This window comes from Pezoporus occidentalis, unplaced genomic scaffold, assembly GCF_034315485.1.
Source record: "Pezoporus occidentalis ecotype Australia unplaced genomic scaffold, CSIRO_AGI_Poc_V1 ctg17, whole genome shotgun sequence".
Taxonomy (NCBI): Eukaryota; Metazoa; Chordata; class Aves; order Psittaciformes; family Psittacidae; genus Pezoporus; species Pezoporus occidentalis.
The window spans coordinates 5,606,355-5,625,236 of record NW_026913531.1 but is presented as its reverse complement, the minus strand read 5'-3'; the positions used below and the strand labels follow the sequence as shown (position 1 = coordinate 5,625,236).

The 18,882-nt window shown below is 37.4% G+C and overlaps 1 protein-coding gene across 4 annotated transcripts in view; it reads right to left on the bottom strand.

The window, feature by feature from the left end:
• The window catches only part of SYT1 (synaptotagmin 1), a 355,083-nt gene that overhangs the window by 220,275 nt on the left and 115,926 nt on the right, over nucleotides 1–18,882 (bottom strand). For 3 of the 4 annotated variants that reach the window (XM_062613815.1, XM_062613814.1, XM_062613818.1), the window contains exon 2: nucleotides 7,725–7,786. The exons of the other annotated variant lie outside the window; for it this stretch is intronic. The gene's annotated coding sequence lies outside the window, so the exon portion shown is untranslated. The remainder of the gene's footprint in view (nucleotides 1–7,724; nucleotides 7,787–18,882) is intronic. 4 annotated transcript variants of the gene reach the window in all.

The following is an 18,882-nucleotide window of genomic DNA, read 5'->3' as shown; positions in this document are numbered from 1 at the left end:
TACTGATGAACACATTTATCTAACAAGTCTTTGTAATACTGGGAGAGTATCAGCTCATTCTTTTCATGCCAGTAACAATACAATCAAATTCACCACAGGAATGAATTCCAACCTCCTCTAAAGTTATGCACCACCATGCCCATTTTTAAAAGGAAAGCTACTTAAGAGGGTTTAAGCAAGTTGCTTATGTCTGCTAACACATCCTTGGAAAATTTCAGTATCAGACATCCGGATTTCTTCCATGACTTTTCTTTTTTCCCTCTCTTCTAATTTATTTTTTTTTTGTCTTTGATTTGGGTAGTGGGTCTACATAAGCACTCTTCAAGCTCAAAGCACAATTTAACAAGAAAAAGAATCCCCAAATCAACTGAAAGTAAAGTTAGTTAAGTAAAGTTAATTTTGGAATAGCACAGTGAAAATGTGCTAGAGATACACAAGAGATACACATTAATGAAAAAAGAACTTCCAACAATAACACTAAAAATGCTCGACAAGAACAGGAAAAACTTCACTCTAACTCAGGATACAGCAAGGGTCATCCTTGCTAGTACTGCCACAAAGAGACTGGAGGAAATGAAGTCTTGGTATTGATCAGCCATGAAGGACAGCCCACATATGAATGGCAAAGTACAGCTGTCACACTCTTGTGAATGCCAGAAGGCTCTGAAAGCCACTGTGTATGATCTATGATGGAGTTGGATAGCATGGCACTGCTTTTCACACGCTTCAAATCACAGTAAGTGTAAGTAGAATTCTAGTTGTGATTTAATATAATGAGTCTACTCAGCAGATTATTAATAAAAATTACAATTATTACTTCTGGAGGAAACAGTCTTTAAAATATATGTGAAAATAGAACAAACATAAAGAGGGCTTGCAAAACATTATATGAACATATATGCATTAACAATGGTTTCATATAAATTGCATATAACCCACCATTTTTTGAACAACTGCTTTTTAAAGCAAGTCAGGTTTCCAATTCTTTCATTATTTTCAAATGGATATGGAACTAGCCCACAAGGATTGGGATGTGGACTGGTTTTCCAGAGCATACCTGGAGTGGCTGCACTGATAGGTCACAGCTTCAGACACTGAGGCTTGCAAATAATCAAACTGCATAGAAAATACAAAAATGACAACAAAATAGCAACTGAGATGTAACAATTCCTTATTACAAGCATATCTGTAGACAGCAAACATTTAGATCTTTTTGAGGAGCATATGGCTTCATATATAAAAAGCTACTGATTCTATTTTCCTTTAGAATTGTCTAAGTATATAAATATAAAGTTTAGATGTAATTTCCTTTTTAAAACTTCCCTAAATGCATATTTGCCCAATAGACCATAACTCTCCGAAAGGAATCACTGTTATCTACAGGATAAACTATTAACAGTTTAATAGCTAGCGGTTTATTAACTAATGGTTTAATGCAGTTTAAAGTTCTTAAAATTATTATCCCTGAAGGAAAATTAGATCTTTAAATAAACTCTGTTGGTGTTAAGCATTTCATTTAAACTAAATTTGCAAATGCTGAGACTCACTTCCAAGAGCAAAATCCCATCAAAAGTGGTTAAGGTTGCACAGTCTAAATGACATCTTATTTCTTTTTTCCCATCCTTCTTCCTAAACCAAATGTTCTCACTTGGCATCACAACTTGTAAGGATGAGTGAAACAGGCTTATGGTGTAAGAGCAGCCTAGGCACTCTTTCTCTTAGAAATGAAAAGGTATTGCGAGACCTATTATATGAAAGATCAAAGTGTACTGCTGCACAGAACTAACAGAGACCTCTAGGCTATCACGCATTTTACACAGTATTGCCAGACTTCACAATAAATGTTTGGGAGTTATCTTTGGAAGCTCCAGCTCCTGGATCCATGTGACTGCATGAAAACCTCTCCTTTCCACTAGAAAAAATACCCTTCTAAACCTCAAGATTTTGGAGGTTTGGCAGTTATGGGAATTGGGGAGAACTAAGAAAAAACCCCAAACACATGGCTCATGGAAAAAAAACCACAATCTTAGTATCTTCAATGGCTTACCTAAAGTTTTTTTAACTGGAGAGATTGTAAATATGGCCTATTTTTTATGAGCTTTATGACCATCATGTTCAACAACTTGTGCCTTCAGCTCAGATGACTGTTGTTCCATTTATTAGCATAGCTACAAGAGTCACAAGTATGAAATACATCAATTACTACTGCTGTAAGAACCCTTGTGCCAAGGCCCCTCTCACAGCAAAACCATGTCTTTGCCTCTTTATCTTGCAGTACAGAACTGAAGATACAGAACCAGAAACACACTGCAGACGCACTGCTAATATATTCCAGAGCATCCCTAATCACTCTTAATTTCTAGCTGTTCTAAAGTATGCACACCCTCCATCCCAAAATCCTAATCTAAGAAATCTCTTTTTTCTAACATACTTTTGAATTTTGCATTTTCAAAATTATTTATTGCAAGAAAAATTCTACAGTGCCTATTTTCATGCACCTCACCTATCGATAGAAACACAGCAGACTAATATCATAAAACATATTTTTATGTGATATCTTTAGTAATGGCTTTGCAAAACATTTTTATTTACATGGAGAAGTGAATAATGGAATTTCCTATTTTCTTTGTATTTTCGGAAATGTCAATACACTCATAACTTAAAAATGCATCTTTTCTCATTCCTGAGTACTGATTTGAATGAGTTTCATTCGCATAAGAAAAGCTGTCAAGATGTGACATTTATGATGGCTATATGTCTTCAAAGTAAGATTTATAGTGCAAAACACTGAAAGAAGGCAACAGACTCATACTTGGAGAGTATCCAAACCTGCCAAATAATGCTACTTAGCTTCCACCAACTCCATACTGAGGAGTCACCTTAACCTGAATTATACATAATCACTTGTATCACATTAGCTATCTTTTGAGTTAACCTTCACGCACCATAAATGAAAAATAGCAGAGTTGACAAGAAATTCTGTCCTCAAAGTTCCTAATTGAAGTGTGAGTCATTACAAGGACAGTAACAGAACAGTGACAGAACTGGCTGTCTCTAATTCTCTAACAAAATGTGGGCTGGAATCCACCTAGCAGGAATTACAAAGATATATATCCAAAGCTAACCTGGCAGTCTCTAAAAGAGGATTGTGCAAAGAGATTAAGAATTCCAAAACAAAGGCAAGTGCTGATTAAAGCCCGTTCTCATAAAAAAAAGAACACCAAACCACCTCCAAAAAGCACGCAGCACTGCAGATGTCTATTCATTTTGTCTGATTGTATTTAGAGACAGGACTGCAATAGCAGTTACTAACGTCAGCAAAGCTGCATTATGATGACACAGTATAATTTTTCTTACTGAGAGATTTTAATCACAAATATTAAATGCAGTCAGTAACTAAAAAGTAAAAAAATCCAAACAAATGACCAACCTCCCCATTCATAAACACAGATAACATAGATCCGTAATGAAAACTGTGGGGAAAAAGAAATTTTGATATTAAAATGTCTTTGATATGGATCATAGAAACAGTTCATTATAGTAGCTTCCTGGAAGTTACCCCAGTAACTGTGTAAAAACGCTGCCATTTGTATACATAGTATGATTTAATGCAGAAAAACCCAACCCGTTTTTAAGTGGAAACTCGGTGTTATTCTGAAAAAGTCTGATTTACAGCCATAGCCAAGTTGATATTCAATGTAAAGTCTAAAAATAGCAAATTACAGTACAGGAACACAGTCTACAAGACAAGAAAACAAGCACATGCTAACCCTACTGACTGAAGCTGGCTTGTGAAATTCCAACCAGCAAATTAATCTAGTATTTTGCTTTTGAAACCTAACGTGCAAAGGCTGTTAAAGTCTAATGCAGCAGCAGCCCCTGCATCTGGCTCCTATGCTTAAAAAGTGTGCTTATTTCTTTTACTGTTTTTTGCTGGAACAAGGAAGCAGTTGATAAAAACACTTATATTTCACACTAAATATGTGCAATAACATTGAAAAATGGAAAATACAGCACAGATTTCCAATGCAAAACTTCCAAGTAATAGATAAAATATCAGACAATAAATTTATGAAAACCATTGAATGGCTGAAATAGTTAAAATCCTAGCTGAGAAAAATATGATTACATGATTTCTGGGGCACTTGGAAAACACATCGTTTGAAAATGTGTTCAGAAAAGTATGTGTTTACCAATTGAAGAAAAATCTGAGAAGCTGCAGCAGATAGATTAAATAGTAGAGAGTAATCAATCATGGTGCTAAAATGATAGATGACATCTAAACTGAAGCCCCAGGGAAGTACAAACACAGAGCCATTTTGTAAAATTAGGTTGCATAACTAGCATACCTCAAAGCAGTACAGAATCTAAATCCGTGTCAGAGATCTCACATTTAAAAATGCAAAGCTGTGCCTGCACTACAAGATCGATTAAAAAAAAAAAAAAGAAAAAAGAAAAATGAGGTTTTGAGGCACAGAATTCTGTAAGCATATGAGTCACAGAGAATATACTACTCTGAATAGTCTCAACATGATAACCAAAACAGAGCCAAAATAAAAAACCTTTGCACTATGCCAGTGCTGCTATATAATTCGCTGGAAGTTCACGCTTCCACCCAGGGAGAAAAAAGAAACTAATTTAAGTGAAAAAAAGTGAAACTAATTTAGGGGAAGACCTCATTAAAGAATTCAGGTAGTGTGAACACTCAAATGAACTATTTTATGCAAGCCTGCAGTACACGCACATGAATTTTAATGGGCAATGACAAAACCTGGGAGCAGAGGGAATGAGGGCGCTTCCATGCTGCTTCTAGATTACTATATTGCAATGAAAGATTAAAATCGTAATGCAAGGGAAGATTATTGCTATTAGCAGCGAACATTCAGAAACCACAGGGTCATTTCTTTTTGAAGGCTCATAAAATCAGTTTTTACAAAACTGTCTCTTCCAAACCTAGGAACCCTTCATGTAGCTACTTCATTTACGGTACTTTACACACCTCTAGATATACTATAGTAAATAGCAAAATATAAACCATGGTAGCTTTTGAAATAGATATTAGAGTAAACAATGGTAACATTGCGTGCTCATGTGCATGAATTTAGTTTTCCTACACATAATGGAGTCAAACTGCCCATACAATGATTTTCAGTAGGGCAAACTTCCTCTATTTGCTCACAGAACACAGTCTGGCCATCATCCTCTTGTATAAGCGCTTCGTTTGTGCAGCACCCTAATTTATGCCACTTGCCTTTATTAAACAAAAATGAAAAAAGCTGTTATTAACCAGCAGCCACCAGATATGTTGATTATCTGATAAAATACAGCATGCGGCAAATGAAATCTGATTGCTGATGACTATGTGGAGGTCAAATGGGCACCTTTTTTGGAGCACATGTTGCAAGATTTTTTTCCTCCTCCACAAAAGATGACATCAACCTTTTGCAATATCAAAGACAAATGATACAGGCCCTTCTATTTAAACCTGAGAACAATTAAACCCCACAAAATACAGTACGCTATGATTTTTATTGTATTCTGTTCTTAATAAGAACAATATTAATTTTATCTTCTTCCTATATCTGGAATCCAATTATTTTTTACCTCTCAGCACTGGGTATTTTAAAATTTAGGTTTTAATTAAGGTTGGGAGAAAAAAGTATTTTAAAGCAAAGATCCAAAGTGTCAGAAGAATGACTTGTTGCTTAGCATATAAATAACATACAGTTCACATGGATGTTTTAACCAACCCCAGAGGTAGCCTACATGAACTTCCCTAAATGGTTGAATGTATAGCCTGATCAAGCTGCTCCTCACTGATGACAGATGAGAGATAAATGTAATCTTATTTCTGTTTTATTATTCTAATTTCTCATGTATATTCCAAAGAGAGTATTAAATAAATTACATATTGTAAATGTTAAATAACCACTGTACAGTTTCATTTCTGTAATTATATATTCATTGTTAGATCATTTGTAGTTTATAATCATAATAGCATGACTGATAAAATTAACTGATGGATACTATGAAAAGGTTCTGTCAACCTATTCTGCCAGCAGGGGAGAGAAAAATTTTACGTGATGGAGTACCAATATTAGTTGATTAATTTTTTCTCACTATACACAAATCCACACTATTCTGAAACTGCTGCCTGGTACTTCTCGCCACTTGACACAGGAATACAAGTGAGGAGAAAGTTCTGGAGTGTCTGCAGTAGTGAAATCTACTTTCTACAAACAGGCCTCCAACAACTACTGTTTTTTGTATACATACACTAGTTGAGTTACACAACTTGTGTGAAATTGCTAATATTTATGCATGTAATTGTCAGTCACCTGATGCCAAAACATAAGGTCTGGGGGAAAAGCATAACTGATTTAGTTGAAGGTATCCCATGTGTTAAATAACAACTCCTAAAAGTTCCACCATATCTTTCCACATGTCAAATAAAAATTGCAAGAGCTGAACCCTGTTACACTATGCTGCAACCCTTCACAAATTCCTTAGATACAGGCATATGGTATTATTTGCATTATTACCCAACAACAACATCAGCAATGCTCTTGGTCTGCAGACTTCCTATTTGGTACTAGAAACAGCAAGCTCAAACTTTGCCAAAGATCGGGAAGATTCTAAGAGGTTTATACATATTCTTTTCCACCAAAGTTTTATTTTTGCTGTTTGCCAAAAAATATTCAAGATTTATTTTTATCAAAAACTAGTCTGTTCCATACACCAGTTTAGCTACATGAAGAGAGATTTCATATGTGTCAATAAAATTCCTTCAGTTCTGCATTACATACTGTCAAATGTACATTCTAGAAGCAGAATGGTGCTGAAGAGCACATATACTCTGTACATTACTTACTGTCCACAGTCTTCTCCCACGAAAAGGCAAGCTCTATTAACACCTAGCACAGATGCACTGTTTTGTTAAAACTGTTAATAGAAATGCCTTCACATTGGTTCTCCAACTATATTGCTACCTTTTAATACCCAGCAATGTAGTACACCCATATAACCTGCTATGTTTCCCAGGGCATATGGTTTAGGATTGGCAATAAAAGCAGAGTCTGCTCTGTACTGCATCACGACTGGCACTTAACCAGCAATCTGAGATTTCTTTCAAGGGATGACAGAAATCATCCACAACAGAACCATAGCTCATTTTCTTGTCTCAGTGAGTAGTCTTAATCTCCTGATGTTCACTGTGATTGAAGATACTGTGCAGTGAACAGCACAGCCATGACCAGGGTAGTTCAGAACAATTAGCTAGTGATTAAGTGGTTAATACAAACCCATAAAAATCTTATTTGTGTGCTAACCCAACAAGATTTGATTACACTGATAAACCTGTTTTTCTGCAAAATCTCAGGTGTGAACAAATGTGATAATAATAACAGCAATATTGTTTTTAGCTTGGTACATTCTAGTATTATGATACACTCTAACTTGAGAAGAAAATATTCTCAGTATGGGCAGTGCTGAAGACACATTGTGTGGATTATCTGTGCCTCTTACCTAAAATGATTATAGGATTAGTAAAAGTCTAGCCCTGTTAAATGAAAGTGAGTTGGATAAGAGGCAGAAATGCTCAATGCACTGATTTATTATGTGTGTTAAAAGAACTGTGAACAAAAACCAAACCAACCCAAACAAACAAAAAAGAAATGGAAGTACAAAGAGTGTTTGGTTTCAGAGTTTGTAGTCTGGTCACTTACTGTTTGCAATACAGAGTGTGTGCTTAACTCTCTTCTCTCTCTTTATTCAGGACTCCACGTTTCTGTAAGAAAAACAAATACATGCATTTATCATCTATACAAAAGTAACTACCTAATTTCACTTGTGCCATAGAAGTTTAACAATTTCACATTTAGTTTTGGTTTCCTCCAAGATTTAAAGCCTCAGGTTTTTTTGTGAAAGTGTCCAGAGGAAAAAATCTGTATCGCTCCTTTTCCTGAAAAAGCAAAGTTTCCAGCCCTAGGTCTTACAATAGCAGCAGAGATAGGAATGCCACAGACTCGGGACAAATCTCTTTTGAAACCTCACAGCAAATTCTGGGCATCTAACTGCATCTGGGCACCTGCAGCTCTTCTCCGTTCAGGGAAGGTGGCAGGCTTTCACACCTGTGAGGCTGGCAATCCTCTGGTCAAATTTAAATTCTCATGCTGTATTGTATCTTGGCTGGATTAACTCATTACACTGAGGTGCTAAGGAGGAAATAATATGTACATCCAACAACAGCCACAGCTTCTCCATATTACTTCTGGAGGAGAGTGGAATCCGCTGCAGAGGGGTGTTTGATGCCTCGCTCCCACAGTTTCATGCAGACAATTAGCATAAGAAGTACTGATCCCAGCACACCAGCTGCTTAGCCTTTCTTGGGCAGTTTACAGGCATCACAACGGAGGTAAGGTTTAAGGCAGGATTTGGAGGAAAACAGCATACCAGCTTTGTATTTTTTTTTTTTTGCTATTAACAATTTTCATGAATAAAGGTTGCATGAAAGAAGGAAGAAAATTGGGACTCATGGGCAGTAAGGGCAACACCAACATGAAAGTAGGCAGGATCAAACTGTGAAGGCACTTAAGTGGGAAGATGACCAATTCTGATGCAGTTGAAAAAGAGAGCCAAATGTATAGCTACCAAGACAGGTAAATGCATTTTTAATTTTACATCCATTTTTTCATAGGAACATGAAACTGCCGTTACCTAAAATTGTCAAACTACATCACATCAAGCCATACTGTAGTCTTTAAAAAAGGAAATCACTGTTCCATTCAGCATCTCACTCTAAATTAACCATCCTTCAAGACCCAAATAATAAAGGATTCAGAACATAGCTGATTAAAAAAATCAAAATTTCCTTCTTTGTAGAAAAAAAATCATATTGCCTTTTGTATAGTTCTGTCAATACTTATGATATCCCAGACATCACTCACTTGGCATGTCACTCTACTGAACAAACCTATTAGGTAACAAAGCTATGGAGCTGAGGGCTCCATAATCCTGAGCATACAATATTATCTTGTTATTAAGTTTTAAACTTTTTGGAACTCTTCTTAGAGCCTATTTTGTTATGTCCTAGACATTGGTGAGGGGTTCTGGAGCACCTGCCCAATGTAAAGCTAGATGGATGATACATGAAACCCTAATTCCAAAAGGTCAGATGCTAGTGCAAAACATAGCTGTGGGATCAACTAATTTCTATCCCAGAGCTTGTAACACATCTGACATTAGTCTTAACAGGCCCTACATAGCTTAGTGTTCCTTACTAGCTGTATCAATATCCTAGTTCAGGTTATGACAGACCTAATCTCAGCTCCTGTACTCAAATACCTCTTGAATTGGTTCAACCAAAACTTTGCCTTCCCCTCTCATTCAAGCCTTCACAAACTGAAGGATTTGAAATTCAGATATACTCAGAGACAGGCTTCAATTAAAAGCTCTAATCCCAACCTTCTCCTGGGGTTGAAAGTCAGGGTTTTGGTTCAGGTCTCTGTGTACATCTTGCATTTGAGTAGAGGTAGCTAGCTGCAAGTGCCTTAGAGAAATAAACAGAGTCACACCTGCTCTGCGGTACACTGTCTTAATCTTCCCCTGTTTCTCTAAGCTGTCTGTGTCAAGCTGTGTCAAATTATTACTGAGCCTTTCAGAAGATTTAACTATTTCCTTCTGCTGCAAAGAGAGAAAAAAACAGAAGAGAGGGAAGGGGAAGGGAGAAAAGGGGAGAGAGGAGAGGAGAGAGGAGAGGAGAGGAGAGGAGAGGAGAGGAGAGGAGAGGAGAGGAGAGGAGAGGAGAGGAGAGGAGAGGAGAGGAGAGGAGAGGAGAGGAGAGGAGAGGAGAGGAGAGGAGAGGAGAGGAGAGGAGAGGAGAGGAGAGGAGAAGAGAGGAGAGGAGAGGAGAGGAGAGGAGATGTTTACTTGAGTATTAATTGGGAATAACTGAACAAAAATACAGGCTATGTGCTACAGAAACAAATGTAAGTGAAACCATGAATAAGTGTGGTGCTTCATTAAGTGCAGAGTCAGCCCGCCTGCTCCCTTGAAGCTGACAGATGGAATTTCTAAAACATGAAAAGCATAATGCCGATCTGGAATAAATTAGTAAAACCCAATCTATAAAAATTAACACTTATCAAGGAGACTTAACAGCAGCACTCTTTTCAAGGATCTGCAGAGCTAAAAATATATAAAGAGAAATAAACAGGAAAGATTTGCATTCCTAGAGAAAGATCAAAAAATGACCAGAGAAATTAAACTATGTTTCTATCACTTACTATTAAACACAGGCTATTTTTTATGAGATGTGTTGGAAGATTACTTCATTAACCCTTGGTTATGGACTCCTATGAGTCTTCAGTGCAGGAGATCCCCTGCAGTGACAACCATATTTCCAGAGCTACAAATAGCATCTGTCATACCACTAGTATCTTCCAAAGATCCATTTTCATTTCGGCAATATTTGCAAGGGAAGACTCTTCCTAATGAAGCCATTGGAAATACCAACACAAACACATTTTGATATGCCTGGATACATCTTGTAATATCCCTTTGAAGCATAATCAATATTTAACAAATGGTATCTACAGAAGATACTTTAGGGCATGTAATTTTAGGGTAAGTAATCATGTAAATGATCACCTTGAACTTCAGTTAGTCGTAAGGACATGCAAAAGCAATCAAAACAAAGCTTTTTTTTTAGTTAATTCTAAGCTGCCTGTTCCCAGTCACCTTTACTGGTAACTGGTTATGAAAACAGTCCCATTAAGCTGGGGTAGAAGAAATGGACCTGTAAAATAAACAAAGTGGAGTTGACTACACTGAATTTAAGAATATATACATCCATACCTTTGCTCATGAAACAAAACCCTACTCCGCTGCAAGGAAGGATTCTTTGCCATTTTTCTCAGGAAACTCTTGTTTAACTTAGCAACAGAGTAGATTTACATTTATTACAGGTGACAAAGAACATTTTTAGCATCACAGAATCATGGCAAAAATAAGCCCCTTCTATTACAAACTTCACTATTCATTGTGGACTGCAATGGAGAAGACGAAAGGGAAGCTGCATGGTAATTAAAGATTTCTCAAGATCTTTTCAGCCATCTGCAGTTGCTTTAGTCTATTACTAATTTTACAGCCTGAAAGAACCGTGTGATCTTCCACAAGCTCCATGAAGAAAGAATTTTTGTCTGTTTAGGATCATGGGCTAAACACTCATTAGTAGAGCATATGGCTGCTATTTGAATATTTCTCTTTTCAAACACTGAGGAATAATTTTGAAAACCGAATCTTTTTACTTTGGAATAATAAAGAGCTGCTAATACATTGTCATTATGGTTTAGTGACAGTTTGGGAGCACAAGTGGACAATGTTTTTGTTAACAGAACTAAAAGCTCTAGAAATCAGTTTCAGAAGGGCTTTGTTTTTGACAGAGCTGAAACAGCCTAGGTTTGCTGGTTTGCTGAGGACCTTATTGATCGTCTTTCAAACCTGAGAACATCTATTTATGTGGCCTATATAGGAGGTTTTGAACAATAATTTTGGGTGGCAAAATAAGAAAATTTAAACCAAACTTCAGAAAAGAAGCAGCTGAATTTAGCAGCTCTGCCTCAAAACCCAGCTCCAGTAATGTTAGAAATGAAAATGGAAACTGCAGAGCTTATCCTCCGCTTTAGAAAAGAGAAGGACACGTGAAGACCTCACAGCAGCCTTCAAATATCTGAAGGGGGTCTACAAGGACTGGAGGGACAGAACAAGGGGTAATTGGTTTAAACTTAAACAGAGGAAGTTCAGGTTAGATAAAAAGAAGAAGCTCTTTACTGTGAGGGTGGTGAAGCACTAGAACAGGTTGGCCAAGGAGGTGGGAAATGCTCCATCCCCGGCAATGTTCAAGACCAAGTTAGACCGAACCTTGGATGACATAGTCTAGTGTGAGACGTCCCTGCCCCCGGCAGGGGTGCTAGAATTAGATGATCTTAAGGTCCTTTTCAAGCCAAACCATGCTGTGATTCTGCAATATGAGAGAAAATCAGATTAATTGAAAGTGGAAGTTATAAAGTATTATGAATAGACAGATATCCTGTAAAACAACAGAACTGACATCTGGGAAAATGAGGCTAGCATTCGATTATGAAGTTCAAATTAGCTAATAACTAGCATAGCGTGTGGATAATTTCTAGTTGCATAATGTACAAAAATTTAAATGTATTTTGAAAAAAATGGAGTTGTAGGCATTTATTAATTGCTTCACATATTGAAACAGAAATTGCCATATATTATGAACTTTACAGTCCTTAATGATATGCATAGCCTAATATTTTATGGGCTTAATTTGCTCAGCATAAACTTTTTACTGTGAGTAACACTGATTTTGAGAAAACCTCAAATAAGTCACAAAACAGATCTGAGGATTAGTTTGGAAGGGATTTAAAGCACACACTGTGAATCCCTATACAACCACCACTTAGAACACTATCCCTTCAGGCCCAGATGGATTGCTATGGCAACAGAATCTCAAATACCAAGTTTGTAACTTACAAAAATGTAAATTATTGATGAACTCAGAGTTGTCTCTCTTGGATACCCTCCTATTCAAATACCAAGTCATACAGTTAGATTACAGAGAAAAGGTTGATATGCAATTTCCCCAGCCCAGTGAGCACTAATCCCAAAGGATTTCATTAAATCTTTTGGCTTAAATTTTTATTCTTGGAACAGCAGTCAGCAAGCAGGGATTACATTAAAACAGGCACTATTGAGGTCATTCCTAGCTGAATTCAGGCCTGTACTATAACAAAACAGAAACTAATTTTAAATACACCTCCATATAGAAAAACCCAAACCCGTAAATACCACTCTTTTACATTACCATATACTATATGACAGCATTCCTCCCCTCACACCCATTACCCTGCCTTCCTGCCAGAAAGAAATGATGGGGAACAGTACAGAAGAGTAAAACCAATATGTATTACTTGATAAAGTAGAGTACTTGATCATGGTGGAAGTGACTGTGCAGAGACAAGCGAGTTACAAAATAATGAATGAAAGGAGGCTCAGTAGTTTTTGACAGTCTGCAAATCAAAATCCAGAATAAAAAGTTCTCTAGTGAAAAAAAACACCAACAAAAAAAAAAGAAAACAAACCCAAAACAGTACTTATAGGTGTCTTTACTGCAAATTTCATTAAAAGCCTGTTAAGAGAATGTAGAGTGGTAAGGAAGCTAAGTATATCTATCAACCCTCTTTTCTGGAAAGCCTCTCAGACTGTGCAGAGAATGCGAGTAACACGGTGAGAGTGACACAAAAATATACCCACCAGCACTCACATTTTGGACCAGTAGGCTTTAAAACAATCTAAGGCTTTAAGACAAAAAAAATAAATCTCAGATGTGTCCTTTAAAACCTAGGGGGAAAAAACAGGACAGGGAATAAGTTTGTGGGAAATGATACCTGCCTCTGGTTTTCTTAAGGGAAAGGAAACAACTACTGAAACAGGAAATGCAAAAGAAAAGATAAATGAAGATAAGGAGCCATTTTTTAATGACAAGGGAGAAATTTAGACCAACATAATGAAAAAGATACTGGCTGTACCACACACTTCCTGGTGGGGCAGGAGATATTCTCTCATCCTTATTCACACACATGAGCCTTTATTCAGCACGGTATGTAAAGACAGAGTACCTATATAAGGAAGCCGCATTTGGACAGCCGTTTACAGTTACTAAGTAGATTACAACTTTTTCTTAGGTCTTGACAGACAGTATTCAAATATTTCAGTGTAGTAGAATACACATGCAGTGTTACTGTAGCCACTAGTGGCAAAACCAGTATTCAGACCCTCAGTCTGTGGCTCAGCCATCCCCACCCCATGGTTGGGATGTGGCTCAGACATCCCCACCATGTGACCCTTACGGTTAAAGTCAAACACAGTTTTCAGCTCTAGGGATTTCTCTACTAAGTGAAGGACTCTACTTACTGCAGGATTTGTTTCTGGTGATCTTTTTTACAATACTAGCAGTTAAGCTGCTTTTTCTGGCCTATGTTCACTTGCACATAGTTACCTGCAGCCTAATGTTCAAAGATGCTGCTCACCTGTGGCTTCCTCAAAATTTCAGTTCTTGGCAGATTAAAGATCCAAAAGTTTCAACTCCACAGGGGCTCTGTGGTCCTTTTTCCATAAGAAAAATGACTAGTCTTTTCTTGCTTATGCTCCACACCTTCATCTGACATACTGTGTTTCTGCTACACCCAACTCATACACAGGCTAAAGAATAGCTACTAACACTCAGTAAATGCTAGCTGCTGCTCAAGCGCCGCTGCATTTCTCTCCCAGCTGCATAATGCTTCATGCATTCTCAGCTTCTGTTTCTCCTATTAGCACTGCACAAAACTTGTCTTGCTGCCCTTTTTGGTTCTCAGTCCTGGTGAATTCACTTCTCCTGTTGCTCAACAACTTTTTCCAGCTTCCATTTTGCCCTTACACTTGGCTTGATGCCAAAAGAACCATCTACTCTGATATTTCAATCAACCCCACTTAGGTCAGTACCATAACTTTGTGATCAATAAACAATCGCATGAAACAGTGGGCACTAAAAGATTCTCCTTTCATGAAAGAAACCCTATTAACGGTGATAATAGTGCCAGTGAGAATACAGTCACAAATTGTTATCTGAATCAACTTGAGCTTCTGTTCTTATGACAACTCTTGGCCAAAGGCAAGAATGACAAAGGATCATCAGAATTTTTGGCAGCACTAACGTCTTTCCTTATATCTACCACTGACAATGTATGGCTCTTCCTCTACCAACACCCATTTCACAGTGAAACTACTGTGGTTCTGCTGTATAAATGAGATGTCAGATGCACCAGAGATGTGGATGAACACCAAATGTGGCACAAACTCTGCGTATGACAGATGGTTAAAATAGACAAGCTGAAAGTATTCACACTATATAGGGACACTTCAACCACTTTACTGCATCTGCCACACAGGAACTGTTCTGGGAAGAATGTTCACAGTGCAGAGCTTGCCATTCCTGCTTTGTGACTGCTGGGTATGTCTGCTATTATCTTAGAAAACAGTTGAATTTTTAAACTTTACGTGAAGCCTACATTTGCAACTATGAACACATGAAAATACTACTAACTTTTGTTAGCAATAAAAAGCCCTAAAAACTTTTAACACCAGAGTATAAATTTTCGTAAGTGAAAGTTGTCAAGGCTTCAGATGAGACAAACAATGCTCACATGGCATTTCATCAGATTTAATTCCAAATATTTTCAGGCTTTCCTACACAAAACCTAACATCATTTTCTAAATCATTTTAGGAAAAAAAAAATTAACCCAGTTTTCCATGAGTTGCTTTATAACACTATTTAGAAGAGATTTCTTGGCTTATATGAAATGATAAGAAAACAGTTTGTAGCAAAATCGGTTTCAGAAGTCATATTTAGGTTTCTTGTTACAGCTATAGACCAAGATCTATTTAAAAGCACAGCGAAGGTTTTTAATGAGTCTCCAGGTCCTTCCTGGAAAGATAACACAGGTCTTTACATTAACAGCTGAAGCATTTCGTGGAACTAACACAAGCCATCTAACTGTAAACACTTTGAAGAACTTCAGAACCTTCAATACACATTCGGCTGCATTCCAGTGTTTGGAGACTCAAAATCTAATTGCTTTTATTGCAGGACGAAAGAACCTGCTGCAAGACACTGCAGGAAGTGATTATACATTATATAATACTGCTGGTCTTTTTGTTCTCTAAGTCTGACGTGAGGGTTTTTAAAACTTATTTCTCAATTCTACCTTACAAAAATGCAGTAATCTGGGCGAGCAATTCACCCATAAAACCTGACGCTGAGTATCAGCACTTCAGCAGATGAAGCAATGTAATCTGTAGACAAGCTGTTCTGATAACCTTTTTATATTACGCTAAAGAGACTCATACTGTCAACAGCTTCAGTATTTGCTGGCCATTTAAATTCATCCCTTCAAAGTTAACTTTGTAGAGTAAGAGAAAATCCTAAACAGACTTACTCTGAGGTTTACATGAATATGTACACTAAAAGATGATAACTCATCCTTGGTATAAGATCAGATCACATTTTCTCTCATATAGAATCATAGAATGGTCAGGATTAGAAATGACCTTAAGATCATCCAGTTCCAACATCCCTGCCCGAGGCAGGGATGCCTCACACTCGATTATGTCACCCAAGGCTCTGTCCGACCTGACCTTGAACACTGCCAGGGATGGACCATTGGTCTACTTCTTTGGGCAACCTGTTCCAGTGCCTCACCACCCTCACAGTAAAGAACTTCTTTCTTACATTCAACATGAACTTCTCCTGCTTTAGTTTAAACCCATTACCCCCTTGTCCTATTGCTACAGTCCCCAATGAAGAGTCCCTCTCCAGGATCCTGGAGATCCAGCATACTGTAATTTTTATTCATGCTGCTGTTTTAATTCTCCTAAAGAGAATTACTAGAAAGAAATATGACATTCTAGCATGTCTAAATACAGACAAAACCCAATTACTGCCTATCCCTTGCTTTACTAATCCAAGAAGTGGCAGCTTACATACCGCTCAGATTTCTGGCAAGCAGCAAAACAAAACCTATAAAAAAAAGCACATCAATTTCTGAAGCTGCTGTCCATATCTCTCACTTTCATTTTAATGCTGCTTGCTTTGTGCCCACCAAGCGACATGCTGTGTTCTACACTAACAGCTCTCTTCTACCTTTCACAGTTCTCTAGCTATCTGAGGGCTTCATATCTCAAGACTACCATTTTGAACCTCCATGTGAAAATTCACTACTCACATAGTCACAGTTGGTTTTACCTTTTTGTGAACCACGTTTTAAACTAGTAAGAGAATTAAATGCCATCAATTTAAATGATTTTTCTTTACAAGAAGAGATGGTACATTGTATCTTTCTGTGGTCAGCAGCAGCAAAGAATGAAAAACTCAGAATCAGTAACCAAATTGAAAGCACTGATCTTCTGTACTGGTACTAGAATTTAGTAATAATAGGATCACTAAATAAAGTAATCATACTTGAAGACTTTAAAGATTTCTTTACAGTTACAACATATAATACTTTATTAATTCATTTATCAAAAGATGTTCCCAATCACTCTATTATAGTTTAGCATGAACTTTATCCTAAGAAAGCAGCCAGCAAACAGTTATACCATCATCAGCGGAAATACTTTAACACCTTATGCCTAGACAATTAGGATGACAAAATCATGAGCAATTAGTTAAAAATCAGAAAATGTTTTCAGCCTTCTAATTATTTATGTTAAAAATATTAAAAGTGCAATTTCTCCCTTGGATATATTAGTCACAAGAATGGATTACTACTGTAAGTCTGTTGTATAAACATCACAAAGTCTGTTGGAAAATATGAACTCATCTTATCCCATGTTCTTTGTCCTCTTTAGCATATTAGCACATTAGCCCCTTCTTATAGTTAGTAAAAAAACCCTTAAGCAATTGTTAAAAAGTGCACCTTGCGTCTGTAGTACAAAGGAACCAAAAATAAAATGGATTTATAAAACAGATTTATAAAATAGGCTTATAAAAGGTGGAAGCAAGGACAGGCGACCTGGGAAGAATACAGGGATGCTGTCCGGGAAGCTAGGGACAGCAGGCTAGGAAAGTTTAGTCCCAGTTAGAATTACACTTGGTTAGGGATGTGAAAGATAACAGGAAGGGATTCTATAGGTACACTGAAAATAAAAGACAGATTAGGGACAACATGGGCCCTCTCCGGAAGCTAACAGGAGAACTGGCTGCCCCATCCCTGGCAGCGCTCAAGGCCAGGCTGGATGGGGCTTTGAGTAACATGGTCTAGAAGAAGGTGTCCCTGCCCATGGCAGGGGGGTTGGAACTAGATGATCTTTAAGATGCCTTCCAACCCAAACTATTCTATGATCCTATGAGAAACATATAACCTAAATGACAAGAGTGAACCTTGAGTGACAAAGAAAAAGACTATAAAAAGGGTCAGTTATGTAAGTGGCCGTGGTTGCAGGTGCTACCCTGATTCTCAGAAACTGCTAAGCCAACTCAGCAGCACTGCACAATTCAGTACCCCTCAGACAAATGGTCAGCAGCTTGGCCAGCTGTGCAAGGCAAAGTATTTATTCATCAGGGCTCTTAACCAAGCACAAGTGATGTTTCAATGTAGTGCGTCTAAGTCTTGCTACTTTTCATAGTTAGTGGCACATAGTAACATACCATCTGGCTACCCTGGCTTCCTTCCCTGGTCAAAGAATTGGGTAGAGCTCGCATCTGAAGTAAATTTAATCTCACCCTCATGGAAGCACAGTAAAAGTTTTAACTAGCCTGTTGCTGCAGAGATTTGTGTCTAAATTCATAGGTGTGTAACATCATCTAGAGATATAATTTCAGTATCTTAAAACATTTCTTTACACACTATGTGCACATGCCTGACAAATGCATCTGATTTTCCAATCCTAGAGATGAAACTTTGAAGCATCATGACTCTTTCATCTAGAAAGTACAAGCAAAAACCTAGATAGGGGAATTTAGGCAGACCTTTTAATCTCAGGTGTCACCCTGGGCTGTGACAGAAGAACTTAACAGCCAATCCTTACAGATTACATGCAAAGATATTATTACAAAAAGCAGGATAAAAGACAAGTGGCAGTGTTGCAAATCTCCATGAGTGGAAAGAAAGGAAGCACCACGTCCACATTCACCAAATCTGATAGCCTAATCAAAAAGTAGCACTCAGACACTGCAGAGTGTCAAGGTACAGATGGCTAGGAACATTAAAAGAGGTAGTTATCATTATTGTTCCTTACATAGTTGAGTAAAGAAAAGACATCTTGATATT